A 21,685-nucleotide genomic window follows, 5' to 3' on the forward strand; every position below is an offset into this window, starting at 1 on the left:
TATCTAATGTGAAAGCGCATGAAACCGTCGTAATCTTGTAGAAAACATTGTAAAGTAGCGAATAAAACGTTTTCTAACGATAGAAGTGCGAAGGTTCGGTTAGTTTGAGCTAGGTAGCGTCGTGAAGCCACCAAAAACGATGTCATCTAACGAGATAGCGTTGTTTTATTGCGAGTACGAAACTGCGATAGGTGAAATATTGGGAAAGCACACAAAATGGCATGAACTAGCCAGATACTGCGTCTTGTGCCGTTACAAGTGCGAAACTGCTTTATTGTGATATTCTCGTTAAAGCGCATGCAAGTATCGTGAAACCTTAAAGAGCGATGTCATTTAGCGAGATACAGCGTTCTGTACTGTAATAAGTTGGTGAGAAACTGTGAGGTCAAGCAAATATCGTAATTGTGAACGAAACAGTGTAATTGAGCGTACTTAGATACAAGTGCGAATGTTAGGTTAGGTTGAGATATACACCGTCGTAAAACCGCATTAAACAATGTCACTTAGTGAGATGTAGTGTTTTTCAACATTACAAGTCGGGAACTACGATATCTGATGTGAAAGCGCATGAAACCGTCGTAATCTTGTAGAAAACATTGTAAAGTTGCGAGTAAAACGTTTTCTAACGATAGAAGTGCGAAGGTTAGATTGAGTTATGTTAGTTTAAGCTATGTAGCGTCGTGAGACCACCAAAAAGGACGTCATCTAACGAGATAGTGTTGTTTTATTGCATGTACGAAACTGCAATAGGTGAAATGTTGTGAAAGTACACAAAACGGCTTGAACAAGCCAGATACTGCGTGTTGTACCGTTACAAGTGCGAAACTGCTATAATGTGATATTCTCGTTAAAGCGCATGCAAGCATCGTGAAACCTTAAAGAACGATGTCATTTAGCGAGATACAGCGTTCTGTACTGCAATAAGTTGGTGAAAAACTGTGAGGTCATGCAAATATCGTAATTGTGAACGAAACAGTGTAATAGAGCGTTTTTCAATACAAGTACGAATGTTAGGTTAGGTTAAGATATGAACCGTCGTAAAACCGCGTTAAACAATGTCACTTAGTGAGATGCAGTGTTTTTCACCATTACAAGTCGGGAACTGCGATATCTAATGTGAAAGCGCTTGCAAACGTCGTTAGGTTAGGTTAGGTTGGGTTAGGTTAGGTTAGGTTACGTTAGGTCAAGGTATGAACCGTCGTAAAACCGCATTAAACAATGTCACTTAGTGAGATGCAGTGTTTTTCACCTTTACAAGTTGGGAACTGCGATATCTAATGTGAAAGCGCTTGAAACCGTCGTAATGTTGTAGAAAGCAATGTAAAGTAGCGAGTAAAACGTTTTCTAACGATAGAAGTGTGAAGGTTATGTTAGGTTGAGTTATGTTAGTTTAAGCTACGTAGCGTCGTGAAACCACCAAAAACGACGTCATCTAACGAGATAGTGTTGTTTTATTGCGAGTATTAAACTGCGATAGGTGAAATGTTGTGAAAGCACACAAAACGGCATGAACAAGCCAAATACTGCGTGTTCTACCGTTACAAGTGCGAAACTGCTATATTGTGATATTCTCGGTAAAGCGCATGCAAGTATCGTGAAACCTTAAAGAACGATGTCATTTAGCGAGATACAGCGTTCTGTACTGTAATAGGTTGGTGAGAAACGGTGAGGTCAAGCAAATATCGTAATTGTGAACGAAACAGTGTAATTGAGCGTCTTTAGATACAAGTGCGAATGTTAGGTTAGGTTGATATATCAACCGTCGTAAAACCGCATTAAACAATGTCACTTAGTGAGATGTAGTGTTTTTCAACATTACAAGTCGGGAACTACGATATCTAATGTGAAAGCGCATGAAACCGTCGTAATCTTGTAGAAAACATTGTAAAGTTGCGAGTAAAACGTTTTCTAACGATAGAAGTGCGAAGGTTAGCTTGAGTTATGTTAGTTTAAGCTATGTAGCGTCGTGAGACCACCAAAAAGGACGTCATCTAACGAGATAGTGTTGTTTTATTGCATGTACGAAACTGCAATAGGTGAAATGTTGTGAAAGTACACAAAACGGCTTGAACAAGCCAGATACTGCGTGTTGTACCGTTACAAGTGCGAAACTGCTATAATGTGATATTCTCGTTAAAGCGCATGCAAGCATCGTGAAACCTTAAAGAACGATGTCATTTAGCGAGATACAGCGTTCTGTACTGCAATAAGTTGGTGAAAAACTGTGAGGTTATGCAAATATCGTAATTGTGAACGAAACAGTGTAATAGAGCGTTTTTCAATACAAGTACGAATGTTAGGTTAGGTTAAGATATGAACCGTCGTAAAACCGCATTAAACAATGTCACTTAGTGAGATGCAGTGTTTTTCACCATTACAAGTCGGGAACTGCGATATCTAATGTGAAAGCGCTTGCAAACGTCGTTAGGTTAGGTTAGGTTAGGTTAGGTTAGGTTACGTTAGGTTAGGTTTGGTTAGGTTAGGTTAGGTTAGGTTAGGTTATGTTAGGTTAGGTTGGGTTAGGTTAGGTTAGGTTACGTTAGGTCAAGGTATGAACCGTCGTAAAACCGCATTAAACAATGTCACTTAGTGAGATGCAGTGTTTTTCACCTTTACAAGTTGGGAACTGCGATATCTAATGTGAAAGCGCTTGAAACCGTCGTAATGTTGTAGAAAGCAATGTAAAGTAGCGAGTAAAACGTTTTCTAACGATAGAAGTGCGAAGGTTATGTTAGGTTGAGTTATGTTAGTTTAAGCTACGTAGCGTCGTGAAACCACCAAAAACGACGTCATCTAACGAGATAGTGTTGTTTTATTGCGAGTATTAAACTGCGATAGGTGAAATGTTGTGAAAGCACACAAAACGGCATGAACAAGCCAAATACTGCGTGTTCTACCGTTACAAGTGCGAAACTGCTATATTGTGATATTCTCGGTAAAGCGCATGCAAGTATCGTGAAACCTTAAAGAACGATGTCATTTAGCGAGATACAGCGTTCTGTACTGTAATAGGTTGGTGAGAAACGGTGAGGTCAAGCAAATATCGTAATTGTGAACGAAACAGTGTAATTGAGCGTTTTTAGATACAAGTGCGAATGTTAGGTTAGGTTAAGATATGAACCGTCGTAAAACCGCATTAAACAATGTCAACTACTGAGATGCAGTGTTTTTCACCATAAAAAGTGGGGACCTGCGATATTTAATGTGAAAGCGCTTGCAACCGTCGTTAGGTTAGGTTAGGTTAGGTTTGGTTAGGTTAGGTTAGGTTAGGTTAGGTTAGATTAGGTTAGGTTGAGTTGGGTTAGGTTAGGTTAGGTTAGGTTAGGTTAGGTAAGGTTGGGTTAGGCTAGGTTAGGTTAGGTTAGGTTACGTTAGGTTAGGTTAGGTTACGTTAGGTTAGGTTAGGTTAGGTTAGGTAAGGATAATTTGGTTAGGTTAGGTAAGGTTAGGTTAGGTTAGGTTAGGTTGGGTTGGGTGTTGTTGGGTTGGGTTGGGTTGGGTTAGGTTGGGTTAGGTTAGGTTAGGTTACGTTAGGTTAGGTTAGGTTAGGTTAGGTTACGTTAGGTTATGTTAGGTTAGGTTAGGTTACGTTAGGTTAGGTTAGGTCAGGTAAGGTTAGGTTACGTTAGAATAGGTTAGGTTAGGTTAGGTTACGTTAGGTTAGGTTAAGTTAGGTTAGGTTAGGTTTGGTTAGCTTAGGTTAGGTTAGCTTAGGTTAGGTTAGGTTGGGTTGGGTTGGGTTGGGTTAGGTTAGGTTAGGTTAGCTTAGGTTGGGTTAGGTTATTTAGGTTAGGTTAGGTTAGGTTAGGTTGGGTTGGGTTGGGTTAGGTTAGGTTAGGTTAGGTTAGGTAAGGTTAGGTTAGGTTAGGTTAGGTTACGTTAGGTTAAGGTATGAACTGTCGTAAAACCGCATTAAACAATGTCACTTAGTGAGATGTAGTGTTTTTCACCTTTACAAGTTGGGAACTGTGATATCTAATGTGAAAGCGCTTGAAACCGTCATAATGTTGTAGAAAGCAATGTAAAGTAGCGAGTAAAACGTTTTCTAACGATAGAAGTGCGAAGGTTATGTTAGGTTGAGTTATGTTAGTTTAAGCTAGGTAGCGTCGTGCAACTACCAAAAACAACGTCATCTAACGAGATAGTGTTGTTTTATTGCGAGTACGAAACTGCGATAGGTGAAATGTTGTGAAAGCACACAAAACGGCATGAACAAGCCAAATACTGCGTGTTGTACCGTTACAAGTGCGAAACTGCTATGTTGTGATATTCTCGTAAAGCGCATGCAAGCATCGTGAAACCTTAAAGAACGATGTCATTTAGCGAGATACAGCGTTCTGTACTGCAATAAGTTGGTGAAAAACTGTGAGGTTATGCAAATATCCTAATTGTGAACGAAACAGTGTAATAGAGCGTTTTTAATACAAGTGCGAATGTTAGGTTAGGTTAAGATATGAACCGTCGTAAAACCGCATTAAACAATGTCACTTAGTGAGATGCAGTGTTTTTCACCATTACAAGTCGGGAACTGCGATATCTAATGTGAAAGCGCTTGCAAACGTCGTTAGGTTAGGTTAGGTTAGGTTAGGTTAGGTTAGGTTACGTTAGGTTAGGTTAGGTTAGGTTTGGTTAGGTTAGGTTAGGTTAGGTTAGGGATGTTAGGTAAGGTTTGGTTAGGTTAGGTTAGGTTAGGTTGGGTTAGGTAAGGTTAGGTTAGGTTAAGATATGAACCGCGCTAAAACCGCATTAAACAATGTCACTTAGTGAGATGCTGTGTTTTTCACCATTACAAGTCGGGAACTGCGATATCTAATGTGAAAGCGCATGAAACCGTCGTAATCTTGTAGAAAACATTGTAAAGTAGCGAATAAAACGTTTTCTAACGATAGAAGTGCGAAGGTTCGGTTAGTTTGAGCTAGGTAGCGTCGTGAAGCCACCAAAAACGATGTCATCTAACGAGATAGTGTTGTTTTATTGCGAGTACGAAACTGCGATAGGTGAAATATTGGGAAAGCACACAAAATGGCATGAACTAGCCAGATACTGCGTCTTGTGCCGTTACAAGTGCGAAACTGCTATGTTGTGACATTCTCGGTAAAGCGCATGCAAGTATCGTGAAACCTTAAAGAACGATGTCATTTAGCGAGATACAGCGTTCTGTACTGTAATAAGTTGGTGAGAAACTGTGAGGTCAAGCAAATATCGTAATTGTGAACGAAACAGTGTAATTGAGCGTCTTTAGATACAAGTGCGAATGTTAGGTTAGGTTGACATATCAACCATCGTAAAACCGCATTAAACAATGTCACTTAGTGAGATGTAGTGTTTTTCAACATTACAAGTCGGGAACTACAATATCTAATGTGAAAGCGCATGAAACCGTCGTAATCTTGTAGAAAACATTGTAAAGTTGCGAGTAAAACGTTTTCTAACGATAGAAGTGCGAAGGTTAGGTTAGGTTAGGTTAGTTTAGGCTAGGTAGCGTCGTGAAACTACCAAAAACGACGTCATCTAAAGAGATAGTGTTGTTTTATTGCGAGTATTAAACTGCGATAGGTGAAATGTTGTGAAAGCACACAAAACGGCATGAACAAGCCAAATACTGCGTGTTCTACCGTTACAAGTGCGAAACTGCTATATTGTGATATTCTCGTTAAAGCGCATGCAAGCATCGTGAAACCTTAAAGAAATATGTCATTTAGCGAGATACAACGTTCTGTACTGCAATAAGTTGGTGAAAAACTGTGAGGTTATGCAAATATCGTAATTGTGAACAAAACAGTGTAATAGAGCGTTTTTAGATACAAGTGCGAATGTTAGGTTAGGTTAAGATATGAACCGTCGTAAAACCGCATTAAACAATGTCAATTAGTGAGATGCAGTGTTTTTCACCATTAAAAGTCGGGAACTGCGATATCTAATGTGAAAGCGCTTGCAACCGTTGTTAGGTTAGTTTAGGTTAGGTTAGGTTAGTTTAGGTTAGGTTAGGTTAGGTTAGGTTAGGTTAGATTAGGCTAGGTTAGGTTGAGTTGGGTTAGGTTGGGTTAGGTTAGGTTAGGTTAGGTTAGGTTAGGTTAGGTTGGGTTAGGTTAGGTTAGGTTAGGTTGGGTTACGTTAGGTTAGGTTAGGTTACGTTAGGTTAGGTTAGGTTACGTTAGGTTAGGTTAGGTTAGGTTAGGTAAGGTTAGGTTAGGTTAGGTTGGGTTGGGTGTTGTTGGGTTGGGTGTTGTTGGGTTGGGTTGGGTTGGGTTAGGTTGGGTTAGGTTAGGTTAGGTTTCGTTAGGTTAGGTTAGGTTAGGTTACGTTAGGTTATGTTAGGTTAGGTTAGGTTACGTTAGGTTAGGTTAGGTCAGGTAAGGTTAGGTTACGTTAGAATAGGTTAGGTTAGGTTAGGTTACGTTAGGTTAGGTTAAGTTAGGTTAGGTTAGGTTTGGTTAGGTTAGATTAGGTTAGGTTAGGTTGGGTTGGGTTGGGTTGGGTTGGGTTAGGTTAGGTTAGGTTAGGTTAGGTTGGGTTAGGTTAAATTAGGTTAGGTTAGGTTAGGTTAGGTTGGGTTGGGTTGGGTTAGGTTAGGTTAGGTTAGGTTAGGTAAGGTTAGGTTAGGTTAGGTTACGTTAGGTTAAGGTATGAACCGTCGTAAAACCGCATTAAACAATGTCACTTAGTGAGATGCAGTGTTTTTCACCTTTACAAGTTGGGAACTGTGATATCTAATGTGAAAGCGCTTGAAACCGTCGTAATGTAGTAGAAAGCAATGTAAAGTAGCGAGTAAAACGTTTTCTAACGATAGAAGTGCGAAGGTTATGTTAGGTTGAGTTATGTTAGTTTAAGCTAGGTAGCGTCGTGAAACTACCAAAAACAACGTCATCTAACGAGATAGTGTTGTTTTATTGCGAGTACGAAACTGCGATAGGTGAAATGTTGTGAAAGCACACAAAACGGCATGAACAAGCCAAATACTGCGTGTTGTACCGTTACAAGTGCGAAACTGCTATGTTGTGATATTCTCGTTAAAGCGCATGCAAGCATCGTGAAACCTTAAAGAACGATGTCATTTAGCGAGATACAGCGTTCTGTACTGCAATAAGTTGGTGAAAAACTGTGAGGTTATGCAAATATCTTAATTGTGAACGAAACAGTGTAATAGAGCGTTTTTTAATGCAAGTGCCAATGTTAGGTTAGGTTAAGATATGAACCGTCGTAAAACCGCATTAAACAATGTCACTTAGTGAGATGCAGTGTTTTTCACCATTACAAGTCGGGAACTGCGATATCTAATGTGAAAGCGCTTGCAAACGTCGTTAGGTTAGGTTAGGTTAGGTTAGGTTAGGTTACGTTAGGTTAGGTTAGGTTAGGTTTGGTTAGGTTAGGTTAGGTTAGGTTAGGGATGTTAGGTAAGGTTTGGTTAGGTTAGGTTAGGTTAGGTTGGGTTAGGTAAGGTTAGGTTAGGTTAAGATCTGAACCGCGCTAAAACCGCAATAAACAATGTCACTTAGTGAGATGCTGTGTTTTTCACCATTACAAGTCGGGAACTGCGATATCTAATGTGAAAGCGCATGAAACCGTCGTAATCTTGTAGAAAACATTGTAAAGTAGCGAATAAAACGTTTTCTAACGATAGAAGTGCGAAGGTTCGGTTAGTTTGAGCTAGGTAGCGTCGTGAAGCCACCAAAAACGATGTCATCTAACGAGATAGCGTTGTTTTATTGCGAGTACGAAACTGCGATAGGTGAAATATTGGGAAAGCACACAAAATGGCATGAACTAGCCAGATACTGCGTCTTGTGCCGTTACAAGTGCGAAACTGCTTTATTGTGATATTCTCGTTAAAGCGCATGCAAGTATCGTGAAACCTTAAAGAGCGATGTCATTTAGCGAGATACAGCGTTCTGTACTGTAATAAGTTGGTGAGAAACTGTGAGGTCAAGCAAATATCGTAATTGTGAACGAAACAGTGTAATTGAGCGTACTTAGATACAAGTGCGAATGTTAGGTTAGGTTGAGATATACACCGTCGTAAAACCGCATTAAACAATGTCACTTAGTGAGATGTAGTGTTTTTCAACATTACAAGTCGGGAACTACGATATCTGATGTGAAAGCGCATGAAACCGTCGTAATCTTGTAGAAAACATTGTAAAGTTGCGAGTAAAACGTTTTCTAACGATAGAAGTGCGAAGGTTAGATTGAGTTATGTTAGTTTAAGCTATGTAGCGTCGTGAGACCACCAAAAAGGACGTCATCTAACGAGATAGTGTTGTTTTATTGCATGTACGAAACTGCAATAGGTGAAATGTTGTGAAAGTACACAAAACGGCTTGAACAAGCCAGATACTGCGTGTTGTACCGTTACAAGTGCGAAACTGCTATAATGTGATATTCTCGTTAAAGCGCATGCAAGCATCGTGAAACCTTAAAGAACGATGTCATTTAGCGAGATACAGCGTTCTGTACTGCAATAAGTTGGTGAAAAACTGTGAGGTCATGCAAATATCGTAATTGTGAACGAAACAGTGTAATAGAGCGTTTTTCAATACAAGTACGAATGTTAGGTTAGGTTAAGATATGAACCGTCGTAAAACCGCGTTAAACAATGTCACTTAGTGAGATGCAGTGTTTTTCACCATTACAAGTCGGGAACTGCGATATCTAATGTGAAAGCGCTTGCAAACGTCGTTAGGTTAGGTTAGGTTGGGTTAGGTTAGGTTAGGTTACGTTAGGTCAAGGTATGAACCGTCGTAAAACCGCATTAAACAATGTCACTTAGTGAGATGCAGTGTTTTTCACCTTTACAAGTTGGGAACTGCGATATCTAATGTGAAAGCGCTTGAAACCGTCGTAATGTTGTAGAAAGCAATGTAAAGTAGCGAGTAAAACGTTTTCTAACGATAGAAGTGTGAAGGTTATGTTAGGTTGAGTTATGTTAGTTTAAGCTACGTAGCGTCGTGAAACCACCAAAAACGACGTCATCTAACGAGATAGTGTTGTTTTATTGCGAGTATTAAACTGCGATAGGTGAAATGTTGTGAAAGCACACAAAACGGCATGAACAAGCCAAATACTGCGTGTTCTACCGTTACAAGTGCGAAACTGCTATATTGTGATATTCTCGGTAAAGCGCATGCAAGTATCGTGAAACCTTAAAGAACGATGTCATTTAGCGAGATACAGCGTTCTGTACTGTAATAGGTTGGTGAGAAACGGTGAGGTCAAGCAAATATCGTAATTGTGAACGAAACAGTGTAATTGAGCGTCTTTAGATACAAGTGCGAATGTTAGGTTAGGTTGATATATCAACCGTCGTAAAACCGCATTAAACAATGTCACTTAGTGAGATGTAGTGTTTTTCAACATTACAAGTCGGGAACTACGATATCTAATGTGAAAGCGCATGAAACCGTCGTAATCTTGTAGAAAACATTGTAAAGTTGCGAGTAAAACGTTTTCTAACGATAGAAGTGCGAAGGTTAGCTTGAGTTATGTTAGTTTAAGCTATGTAGCGTCGTGAGACCACCAAAAAGGACGTCATCTAACGAGATAGTGTTGTTTTATTGCATGTACGAAACTGCAATAGGTGAAATGTTGTGAAAGTACACAAAACGGCTTGAACAAGCCAGATACTGCGTGTTGTACCGTTACAAGTGCGAAACTGCTATAATGTGATATTCTCGTTAAAGCGCATGCAAGCATCGTGAAACCTTAAAGAACGATGTCATTTAGCGAGATACAGCGTTCTGTACTGCAATAAGTTGGTGAAAAACTGTGAGGTTATGCAAATATCGTAATTGTGAACGAAACAGTGTAATAGAGCGTTTTTCAATACAAGTACGAATGTTAGGTTAGGTTAAGATATGAACCGTCGTAAAACCGCATTAAACAATGTCACTTAGTGAGATGCAGTGTTTTTCACCATTACAAGTCGGGAACTGCGATATCTAATGTGAAAGCGCTTGCAAACGTCGTTAGGTTAGGTTAGGTTAGGTTAGGTTAGGTTACGTTAGGTTAGGTTTGGTTAGGTTAGGTTAGGTTAGGTTAGGTTATGTTAGGTTAGGTTGGGTTAGGTTAGGTTAGGTTACGTTAGGTCAAGGTATGAACCGTCGTAAAACCGCATTAAACAATGTCACTTAGTGAGATGCAGTGTTTTTCACCTTTACAAGTTGGGAACTGCGATATCTAATGTGAAAGCGCTTGAAACCGTCGTAATGTTGTAGAAAGCAATGTAAAGTAGCGAGTAAAACGTTTTCTAACGATAGAAGTGCGAAGGTTATGTTAGGTTGAGTTATGTTAGTTTAAGCTACGTAGCGTCGTGAAACCACCAAAAACGACGTCATCTAACGAGATAGTGTTGTTTTATTGCGAGTATTAAACTGCGATAGGTGAAATGTTGTGAAAGCACACAAAACGGCATGAACAAGCCAAATACTGCGTGTTCTACCGTTACAAGTGCGAAACTGCTATATTGTGATATTCTCGGTAAAGCGCATGCAAGTATCGTGAAACCTTAAAGAACGATGTCATTTAGCGAGATACAGCGTTCTGTACTGTAATAGGTTGGTGAGAAACGGTGAGGTCAAGCAAATATCGTAATTGTGAACGAAACAGTGTAATTGAGCGTTTTTAGATACAAGTGCGAATGTTAGGTTAGGTTAAGATATGAACCGTCGTAAAACCGCATTAAACAATGTCAACTACTGAGATGCAGTGTTTTTCACCATAAAAAGTGGGGAACTGCGATATTTAATGTGAAAGCGCTTGCAACCGTCGTTAGGTTAGGTTAGGTTAGGTTTGGTTAGGTTAGGTTAGGTTAGGTTAGGTTAGATTAGGTTAGGTTGAGTTGGGTTAGGTTAGGTTAGGTTAGGTTAGGTTAGGTAAGGTTGGGTTAGGCTAGGTTAGGTTAGGTTAGGTTACGTTAGGTTAGGTTAGGTTACGTTAGGTTAGGTTAGGTTAGGTTAGGTAAGGATAATTTGGTTAGGTTAGGTAAGGTTAGGTTAGGTTAGGTTAGGTTGGGTTGGGTGTTGTTGGGTTGGGTTGGGTTGGGTTAGGTTGGGTTAGGTTAGGTTAGGTTACGTTAGGTTAGGTTAGGTTAGGTTAGGTTACGTTAGGTTATGTTAGGTTAGGTTAGGTTACGTTAGGTTAGGTTAGGTCAGGTAAGGTTAGGTTACGTTAGAATAGGTTAGGTTAGGTTAGGTTACGTTAGGTTAGGTTAAGTTAGGTTAGGTTAGGTTTGGTTAGCTTAGGTTAGGTTAGCTTAGGTTAGGTTAGGTTGGGTTGGGTTGGGTTGGGTTAGGTTAGGTTAGGTTAGGTTAGGTTGGGTTAGGTTAAATTAGGTTAGGTTAGGTTAGGTTAGGTTGGGTTGGGTTGGGTTAGGTTAGGTTAGGTTAGGTTAGGTAAGGTTAGGTTAGGTTAGGTTACGTTAGGTTAAGGTATGAACCATCGTAAAACCGCATTAAACAATGTCACTTAGTGAGATGCAGTGTTTTTCACCTTTACAAGTTGGGAACTGTGATATCTAATGTGAAAGCGCTTGAAACCGTCGTAATGTAGTAGAAAGCAATGTAAAGTAGCGAGTAAAACGTTTTCTAACGATAGAAGTGCGAAGGTTATGTTAGGTTGAGTTATGTTAGTTTAAGCTAGGTAGCGTCGTGAAACTACCAAAAACAACGTCATCTAACGAGATAGTGTTGTTTTATTGCGAGTACGAAACTGCGATAGGTGAAATGTTGTGAAAGCACACAAAACGGCATGAACAAGCCAAATACTGCGTGTTGTACCGTTACAAGTGCGAAACTGCTATGTTGTGATATTCTCGTTAAAGCGCATGCAAGCATCGTGAAACCTTAAAGAACGATGTCATTTAGCGAGATACAGCGTTCTGTACTGCAATAAGTTGGTGAAAAACTGTGAGGTTATGCAAATATCTTAATTGTGAACGAAACAGTGTAATAGAGCGTTTTTTAATGCAAGTGCCAATGTTAGGTTAGGTTAAGATATGAACCGTCGTAAAACCGCATTAAACAATGTCACTTAGTGAGATGCAGTGTTTTTCACCATTACAAGTCGGGAACTGCGATATCTAATGTGAAAGCGCTTGCAAACGTCGTTAGGTTAGGTTAGGTTAGGTTAGGTTAGGTTACGTTAGGTTAGGTTAGGTTAGGTTTGGTTAGGTTAGGTTAGGTTAGGTTAGGGATGTTAGGTAAGGTTTGGTTAGGTTAGGTTAGGTTAGGTTGGGTTAGGTAAGGTTAGGTTAGGTTAAGATCTGAACCGCGCTAAAACCGCAATAAACAATGTCACTTAGTGAGATGCTGTGTTTTTCACCATTACAAGTCGGGAACTGCGATATCTAATGTGAAAGCGCATGAAACCGTCGTAATCTTGTAGAAAACATTGTAAAGTAGCGAATAAAACGTTTTCTAACGATAGAAGTGCGAAGGTTCGGTTAGTTTGAGCTAGGTAGCGTCGTGAAGCCACCAAAAACGATGTCATCTAACGAGATAGCGTTGTTTTATTGCGAGTACGAAACTGCGATAGGTGAAATATTGGGAAAGCACACAAAATGGCATGAACTAGCCAGATACTGCGTCTTGTGCCGTTACAAGTGCGAAACTGCTTTATTGTGATATTCTCGTTAAAGCGCATGCAAGTATCGTGAAACCTTAAAGAGCGATGTCATTTAGCGAGATACAGCGTTCTGTACTGTAATAAGTTGGTGAGAAACTGTGAGGTCAAGCAAATATCGTAATTGTGAACGAAACAGTGTAATTGAGCGTACTTAGATACAAGTGCGAATGTTAGGTTAGGTTGAGATATACACCGTCGTAAAACCGCATTAAACAATGTCACTTAGTGAGATGTAGTGTTTTTCAACATTACAAGTCGGGAACTACGATATCTGATGTGAAAGCGCATGAAACCGTCGTAATCTTGTAGAAAACATTGTAAAGTTGCGAGTAAAACGTTTTCTAACGATAGAAGTGCGAAGGTTAGATTGAGTTATGTTAGTTTAAGCTATGTAGCGTCGTGAGACCACCAAAAAGGACGTCATCTAACGAGATAGTGTTGTTTTATTGCATGTACGAAACTGCAATAGGTGAAATGTTGTGAAAGTACACAAAACGGCTTGAACAAGCCAGATACTGCGTGTTGTACCGTTACAAGTGCGAAACTGCTATAATGTGATATTCTCGTTAAAGCGCATGCAAGCATCGTGAAACCTTAAAGAACGATGTCATTTAGCGAGATACAGCGTTCTGTACTGCAATAAGTTGGTGAAAAACTGTGAGGTCATGCAAATATCGTAATTGTGAACGAAACAGTGTAATAGAGCGTTTTTCAATACAAGTACGAATGTTAGGTTAGGTTAAGATATGAACCGTCGTAAAACCGCGTTAAACAATGTCACTTAGTGAGATGCAGTGTTTTTCACCATTACAAGTCGGGAACTGCGATATCTAATGTGAAAGCGCTTGCAAACGTCGTTAGGTTAGGTTAGGTTGGGTTAGGTTAGGTTAGGTTACGTTAGGTCAAGGTATGAACCGTCGTAAAACCGCATTAAACAATGTCACTTAGTGAGATGCAGTGTTTTTCACCTTTACAAGTTGGGAACTGCGATATCTAATGTGAAAGCGCTTGAAACCGTCGTAATGTTGTAGAAAGCAATGTAAAGTAGCGAGTAAAACGTTTTCTAACGATAGAAGTGTGAAGGTTATGTTAGGTTGAGTTATGTTAGTTTAAGCTACGTAGCGTCGTGAAACCACCAAAAACGACGTCATCTAACGAGATAGTGTTGTTTTATTGCGAGTATTAAACTGCGATAGGTGAAATGTTGTGAAAGCACACAAAACGGCATGAACAAGCCAAATACTGCGTGTTCTACCGTTACAAGTGCGAAACTGCTATATTGTGATATTCTCGGTAAAGCGCATGCAAGTATCGTGAAACCTTAAAGAACGATGTCATTTAGCGAGATACAGCGTTCTGTACTGTAATAGGTTGGTGAGAAACGGTGAGGTCAAGCAAATATCGTAATTGTGAACGAAACAGTGTAATTGAGCGTCTTTAGATACAAGTGCGAATGTTAGGTTAGGTTGATATATCAACCGTCGTAAAACCGCATTAAACAATGTCACTTAGTGAGATGTAGTGTTTTTCAACATTACAAGTCGGGAACTACGATATCTAATGTGAAAGCGCATGAAACCGTCGTAATCTTGTAGAAAACATTGTAAAGTTGCGAGTAAAACGTTTTCTAACGATAGAAGTGCGAAGGTTAGCTTGAGTTATGTTAGTTTAAGCTATGTAGCGTCGTGAGACCACCAAAAAGGACGTCATCTAACGAGATAGTGTTGTTTTATTGCATGTACGAAACTGCAATAGGTGAAATGTTGTGAAAGTACACAAAACGGCTTGAACAAGCCAGATACTGCGTGTTGTACCGTTACAAGTGCGAAACTGCTATAATGTGATATTCTCGTTAAAGCGCATGCAAGCATCGTGAAACCTTAAAGAACGATGTCATTTAGCGAGATACAGCGTTCTGTACTGCAATAAGTTGGTGAAAAACTGTGAGGTTATGCAAATATCGTAATTGTGAACGAAACAGTGTAATAGAGCGTTTTTCAATACAAGTACGAATGTTAGGTTAGGTTAAGATATGAACCGTCGTAAAACCGCATTAAACAATGTCACTTAGTGAGATGCAGTGTTTTTCACCATTACAAGTCGGGAACTGCGATATCTAATGTGAAAGCGCTTGCAAACGTCGTTAGGTTAGGTTAGGTTAGGTTAGGTTAGGTTACGTTAGGTTAGGTTTGGTTAGGTTAGGTTAGGTTAGGTTAGGTTATGTTAGGTTAGGTTGGGTTAGGTTAGGTTAGGTTACGTTAGGTCAAGGTATGAACCGTCGTAAAACCGCATTAAACAATGTCACTTAGTGAGATGCAGTGTTTTTCACCTTTACAAGTTGGGAACTGCGATATCTAATGTGAAAGCGCTTGAAACCGTCGTAATGTTGTAGAAAGCAATGTAAAGTAGCGAGTAAAACGTTTTCTAACGATAGAAGTGCGAAGGTTATGTTAGGTTGAGTTATGTTAGTTTAAGCTACGTAGCGTCGTGAAACCACCAAAAACGACGTCATCTAACGAGATAGTGTTGTTTTATTGCGAGTATTAAACTGCGATAGGTGAAATGTTGTGAAAGCACACAAAACGGCATGAACAAGCCAAATACTGCGTGTTCTACCGTTACAAGTGCGAAACTGCTATATTGTGATATTCTCGGTAAAGCGCATGCAAGTATCGTGAAACCTTAAAGAACGATGTCATTTAGCGAGATACAGCGTTCTGTACTGTAATAGGTTGGTGAGAAACGGTGAGGTCAAGCAAATATCGTAATTGTGAACGAAACAGTGTAATTGAGCGTTTTTAGATACAAGTGCGAATGTTAGGTTAGGTTAAGATATGAACCGTCGTAAAACCGCATTAAACAATGTCAACTACTGAGATGCAGTGTTTTTCACCATAAAAAGTGGGGAACTGCGATATTTAATGTGAAAGCGCTTGCAACCGTCGTTAGGTTAGGTTAGGTTAGGTTTGGTTAGGTTAGGTTAGGTTAGGTTAGGTTAGATTAGGTTAGGTTGAGTTGGGTTAGGTTAGGTTAGGTTAGGTTAGGTTAGGTAAGGTTGGGTTAGGCTAGGTTAGGTTAGGTTAGGTTACGTTAGGTTAGGTTAGGTTACGTTAGGTTAGGTTAGGTTAGGTTAGGTAAGGATAATTTGGTTAGGTTAGGTAAGGTTAGGTTAGGTTAGGTTAGGTTGGGTTGGGTGTTGTTGGGTTGGGTTGGGTTGGGTTAGGTTGGGTTAGGTTAGGTTAGGTTACGTTAGGTTAGGTTAGGTTAGGTTAGGTTACGTTAGGTTATGTTAGGTTAGGTTAGGTTACGTTAGGTTAGGTTAGGTCAGGTAAGGTTAGGTTACGTTAGAATAGGTTAGGTTAGGTTAGGTTACGTTAGGTTAGGTTAAGTTAGGTTAGGTTAGGTTTGGTTAGCTTAGGTTAGGTTAGCTTAGGTTAGGTTAGGTTGGGTTGGGTTGGGTTGGGTTAGGTTAGGTTAGGTTAGCTTAGGTTGGGTTAGGTTATTTAGGTTAGGTTAGGTTAGGTTAGGTTGGGTTGGGTTGGGTTAGGTTAGGTTAGGTTAGGTTAGGTAAGGTTAGGTTAGGTTAGGTTAGGTTACGTTAGGTTAAGGTATGAACTGTCGTAAAACCGCATTAAACAATGTCACTTAGTGAGATGTAGTGTTTTTCACCTTTACAAGTTGGGAACTGTGATATCTAATGTGAAAGCGCTTGAAACCGTCATAATGTTGTAGAAAGCAATGTAAAGTAGCGAGTAAAACGTTTTCTAACGATAGAAGTGCGAAGGTTATGTTAGGTTGAGTTATGTTAGTTTAAGCTAGGTAGCGTCGTGCAACTACCAAAAACAACGTCATCTAACGAGATAGTGTTGTTTTATTGCGAGTACGAAACTGCGATAGGTGAAATGTTGTGAAAGCACACAAAACGGCATGAACAAGCCAAATACTGCGTGTTGTACCGTTACAAGTGCGAAACTGCTATGTTGTGATATTCTCGTAAAGCGCATGCAAGCATCGTGAAACCTTAAAGAACGATGTCATTTAGCGAGATACAGCGTTCTGTACTGCAATAAGTTGGTGAAAAACTGTGAGGTTATGCAAATATCCTAATTGTGAACGAAACAGTGTAATAGAGCGTTTTTAATACAAGTGCGAATGTTAGGTTAGGTTAAGATATGAACCGTCGTAAAACCGCATTAAACAATGTCACTTAGTGAGATGCAGTGTTTTTCACCATTACAAGTCGGGAACTGCGATATCTAATGTGAAAGCGCTTGCAAACGTCGTTAGGTTAGGTTAGGTTAGGTTAGGTTAGGTTACGTTAGGTTAGGTTAGGTTAGGTTTGGTTAGGTTAGGTTAGGTTAGGTTAGGGATGTTAGGTAAGGTTTGGTTAGGTTAGGTTAGGTTAGGTTGGGTTAGGTAAGGTTAGGTTAGGTTAAGGTATGAACTGTCGTAAAACCGCATTAAACAATGTCACTTAGTGAGATGTAGTGTTTTTCACCTTTACAAGTTGGGAACTGTGATATCTAATGTGAAAGCGCTTGAAACCGTCATAATGATGTAGAAAGCAATGTAAAGTAGCGAGTAAAACGTTTTCTAACGATAGAAGTGCGAAGGTTATGTTAGGTTGAGTTATGTTAGTTTAAGCTAGGTAGCGTCGTGCAACTACCAAAAACAACGTCATCTAACGAGATAGTGTTGTTTTATTGCGAGTACGAAACTGCGATAGGTGAAATATTGGGAAAGCACACAAAATGGCATGAACTAGCCAGATACTGCGTCTTGTGCCGTTACAAGTGCGAAACTGCTTTATTGTGATATTCTCGTTAAAGCGCATGCAAGTATCGTGAAACCTTAAAGAACGATGTCATTTAGCGAGATACAGCGTTCTGTACTGTAATAAGTTGGTGAGAAACTGTGAGGTCAAGCAAATATCGTAATTGTGAACGAAACAGTGTAATTGAGCGTACTTAGATACAAGTGCGAATGTTAGGTTAGGTTGAGATATACACCGTCGTAAAACCGCATTAAACAATGTCACTTAGTGAGATGTAGTGTTTTTCAACATTACAAGTCGGGAACTACGATATCTAATGTGAAAGCGCATGAAACCGTCGTAATCTTGTAGAAAACATTGTAAAGTTGCGAGTAAAACGTTTTCTAACGATAGAAGTGCGAAGGTTAGCTTGAGTTATGTTAGTTTAAGCTATGTAGCGTCGTGAGACCACCAAAAAGGACGTCATCTAACGAGATAGTGTTGTTTTATTGCATGTACGAAACTGCAATAGGTGAAATGTTGTGAAAGTACACAAAACGGCTTGAACAAGCCAGATACTGCGTGTTGTACCGTTACAAGTGCGAAACTGCTATAATGTGATATTCTCGTTAAAGCGCATGCAAGCATCGTGAAACCTTAAAGAACGATGTCATTTAGCGAGATACAGCGTTCTGTACTGCAATAAGTTGGTGAAAAACTGTGAGGTTATGAAAATATCGTAATTGTGAACGAAACAGTGTAATAGAGCGTTTTTCAATACAAGTACGAATGTTAGGTTAGGTTAAGATATGAACCGTCGTAAAACCGCATTAAACAATGTCACTTAGTGAGATGCAGTGTTTTTCACCATTACAAGTCGGGAACTGCGATATCTAATGTGAAAGCGCTTGCAAACGTCGTTAGGTTAGGTTAGGTTGGGTTAGGTTAGGTTAGGTTACGTTAGGTCAAGGTATGAACCGTCGTAAAACCGCATTAAACAATGTCACTTAGTGAGATGCAGTGTTTTTCACCTTTACAAGTTGGGAACTGCGATATCTAATGTGAAAGCGCTTGAAACCGTCGTAATGTTGTAGAAAGCAATGTAAAGTAGCGAGTAAAACGTTTTCTAACGATAGAAGTGCGAAGGTTAGCTTGAGTTATGTTAGTTTAAGCTATGTAGCGTCGTGAGACCACCAAAAAGGACGTCATCTAACGAGATAGTGTTGTTTTATTGCATGTACGAAACTGCAATAGGTGAAATGTTGTGAAAGTACACAAAACGGCTTGAACAAGCCAGATACTGCGTGTTGTACCGTTACAAGTGCGAAACTGCTATAATGTGATATTCTCGTTAACGCGCATGCAAGCATCGTGAAACCTTAAAGAACGATGTCATTTAGCGAGATACAGCGTTCTGTACTGCAATAAGTTGGTGAAAAACTGTGAGGTTATGCAAATATCGTAATTGTGAACGAAACAGTGTAATAGAGCGTTTTTCAATACAAGTACGAATGTTAGGTTAGGTTAAGATATGAACCGTCGTAAAACCGCATTAAACAATGTCACTTAGTGAGATGCAGTGTTTTTCACCATTACAAGTCGGGAACTGCGATATCTAATGTGAAAGCGCTTGCAAACGTCGTTAGGTTAGGTTAGGTTAGGTTAGGTTAGGTTACGTTAGGTTAGGTTTGGTTAGGTTAGGTTAGGTTAGGTTAGGTTATGTTAGGTTAGGTTGGGTTAGGTTAGGTTAGGTTACGTTAGGTCAAGGTATGAACCGTCGTAAAACCGCATTAAACAATGTCACTTAGTGAGATGCAGTGTTTTTCACCTTTACAAGTTGGGAACTGCGATATCTAATGTGAAAGCGCTTGAAACCGTCGTAATGTTGTAGAAAGCAATGTAAAGTAGCGAGTAAAACGTTTTCTAACGATAGAAGTGCGAAGGTTATGTTAGGTTGAGTTATGTTAGTTTAAGCTACGTAGCGTCGTGAAACCACCAAAAACGACGTCATCTAACGAGATAGTGTTGTTTTATTGCGAGTATTAAACTGCGATAGGTGAAATGTTGTGAAAGCACACAAAACGGCATGAACAAGCCAAATACTGCGTGTTCTACCGTTACAAGTGCGAAACTGCTATATTGTGATATTCTCGGTAAAGCGCATGCAAGTATCGTGAAACCTTAAAGAACGATGTCATTTAGCGAGATACAGCGTTCTGTACTGTAATAGGTTGGTGAGAAACGGTGAGGTCAAGCAAATATCGTAATTGTGAACGAAACAGTGTAATTGAGCGTTTTTAGATACAAGTGCGAATGTTAGGTTAGGTTAAGATATGAACCGTCGTAAAACCGCATTAAACAATGTCAATTACTGAGATGCAGTGTTTTTCACCATAAAAAGTGGGGAACTGCGATATTTAATGTGAAAGCGCTTGCAACCGTCGTTAGGTTAGGTTAGGTTAGGTTTGGTTAGGTTAGGTTAGGTTAGGTTAGGTTAGGTTAGGTTAGATTAGGTTAGGTTGAGTTGGGTTAGGTTAGGTTAGGTTAGGTTAGGTTAGGTAAGGTTGGGTTAGGTTAGGTTAGGTTAGGTTAGGTTACGTTAGGTTAGGTTAGGTTACGTTAGGTTAGGTTAGGTTAGGTAAGGATAATTTGGTTAGGTTAGGTAAGGTTAGGTTAGGTTAGGTTAGGTTAGGTTGGGTTGGGTGTTGTTGGGTTGGGTTGGGTTGGGTTAGGTTGGGTTAGGTTAGGTTAGGTTACGTTAGGTTAGGTTAGGTTAGGTTAGGTTACGTTAGGTTATGTTAGGTTAGGTTAGGTTACGTTAGGTTAGGTTAGGTCAGGTAAGGTTAGGTTACGTTAGAATAGGTTAGGTTAGGTTAGGTTACGTTAGGTTAGGTTAAGTTAGGTTAGGTTAGGTTTGGTTAGCTTAGGTTAGGTTAGCTTAGGTTAGGTTAGGTTGGGTTGGGTTGGGTTGGGTTAGGTTAGGTTAGGTTAGGTTAGGTTGGGTTAGGTTATTTAGGTTAGGTTAGGTTAGGTTAGGTTAGGTTAGGTTATGTTAGGTTAGGTTAGGTTGGGTTAGGTTAGGTTAGGTTACGTTAGGTCAAGGTATGAACCGTCGTAAAACCGCAATAAACAATGTCACTTAGTGAGATGCAGTGTTTTTCACCTTTACAAGTTGGGAACTGCGATATCTAATGTGAAAGCGCATGAAACCGTCGTAATCTTGTAGAAAACATTGTAAAGTTGCGAGTAAAACGTTTTCTAACGATAGAAGTGCGAAGGTTAGGTTAGGTTAGGTTAGTTTAAGCTAGGTAGCGTCGTGAAACTACCAAAAACGACGTCATCTAACGAGATAGTGTTGTTTTATAGAGAGTATTAAACTGCGATAGGTGAAATGTTGTGAAAGCACACAAAACGGCATGAACAAGCCAAATACTGCGTGTTCTACCGTTACAAGTGCGAAACTGCTATATTGTGATATTCTCGTTAAAGCGCATGCAAGCATCGTGAAACCTTAAAGAACGATGCCATTTAGCGAGATACAGCGTTCTGTACTGCAATAAGTTGGTGAAAAACTGTGAGGTTATGCAAATATCGTAATTGTGAACAAAACAGTGTAATAGAGCGTTTTTAGATACAAGTGCGAATGTTAGGTTAGGTTAAGATATGAACCGTCGTAAAACCGCATTAAACAATGTCAATTAGTGAGATGCAGTGTTTTTCACCATTAAAAGTGGGGAACTGCGTTATCTAATGTGAAAGCGCTTGCAACCGTCGTTAGGTTAGGTTAGGTTAGGTTAGGTTAGGTTAGGTTTGGTTAGGTTAGGTTAGGTTAGGTTAGATTAGGTTAGGTTGGGTTGAGTTGGGTTAGGTTAGGTTAGGTTAGGTTAGGTTGGGTTAGGTTAGGTTAGGTTAGGTTAGGTTACGTTAGGTTAGGTTAGGTTACGTTAGGTTAGGTTAGGTTAGGTTACATTAGGTTAGGTTAGGTTAGGTAAGTATAATTTGGTTAGGTTAGGTAAGGTTAGGTTAGGTTAGGTTAGGTTCGGTTGGGTGTTGTTGGGTTGGGTTGGGTTAGGTTGGGTTAGGTTAGGTTAGGTTACGTTAGGTTAGGTTAGGTTAGGTTACGTTGGGTTATTTTAGGTTAGGTTAGGTTACGTTAGGTTAGGTTAGGTCAGGTAAGGTTAGGTTACGTTAGAATAGGTCAGGTTAGGTTAGGTTACGTTAGGTTAGGTTAAGTTAGGTTAGGTTAGGTTTGGTTAGGTTAGGTTAGGTTAGCTTAGGTTAGGTTAGGTTGGGTTGGGTTGGGTTAGGTTGGGT

This window comes from Rhipicephalus microplus, chromosome 1 (genome assembly GCF_043290135.1).
Source record: "Rhipicephalus microplus isolate Deutch F79 chromosome 1, USDA_Rmic, whole genome shotgun sequence".
Classification (NCBI taxonomy): domain Eukaryota; kingdom Metazoa; phylum Arthropoda; class Arachnida; order Ixodida; family Ixodidae; genus Rhipicephalus; species Rhipicephalus microplus.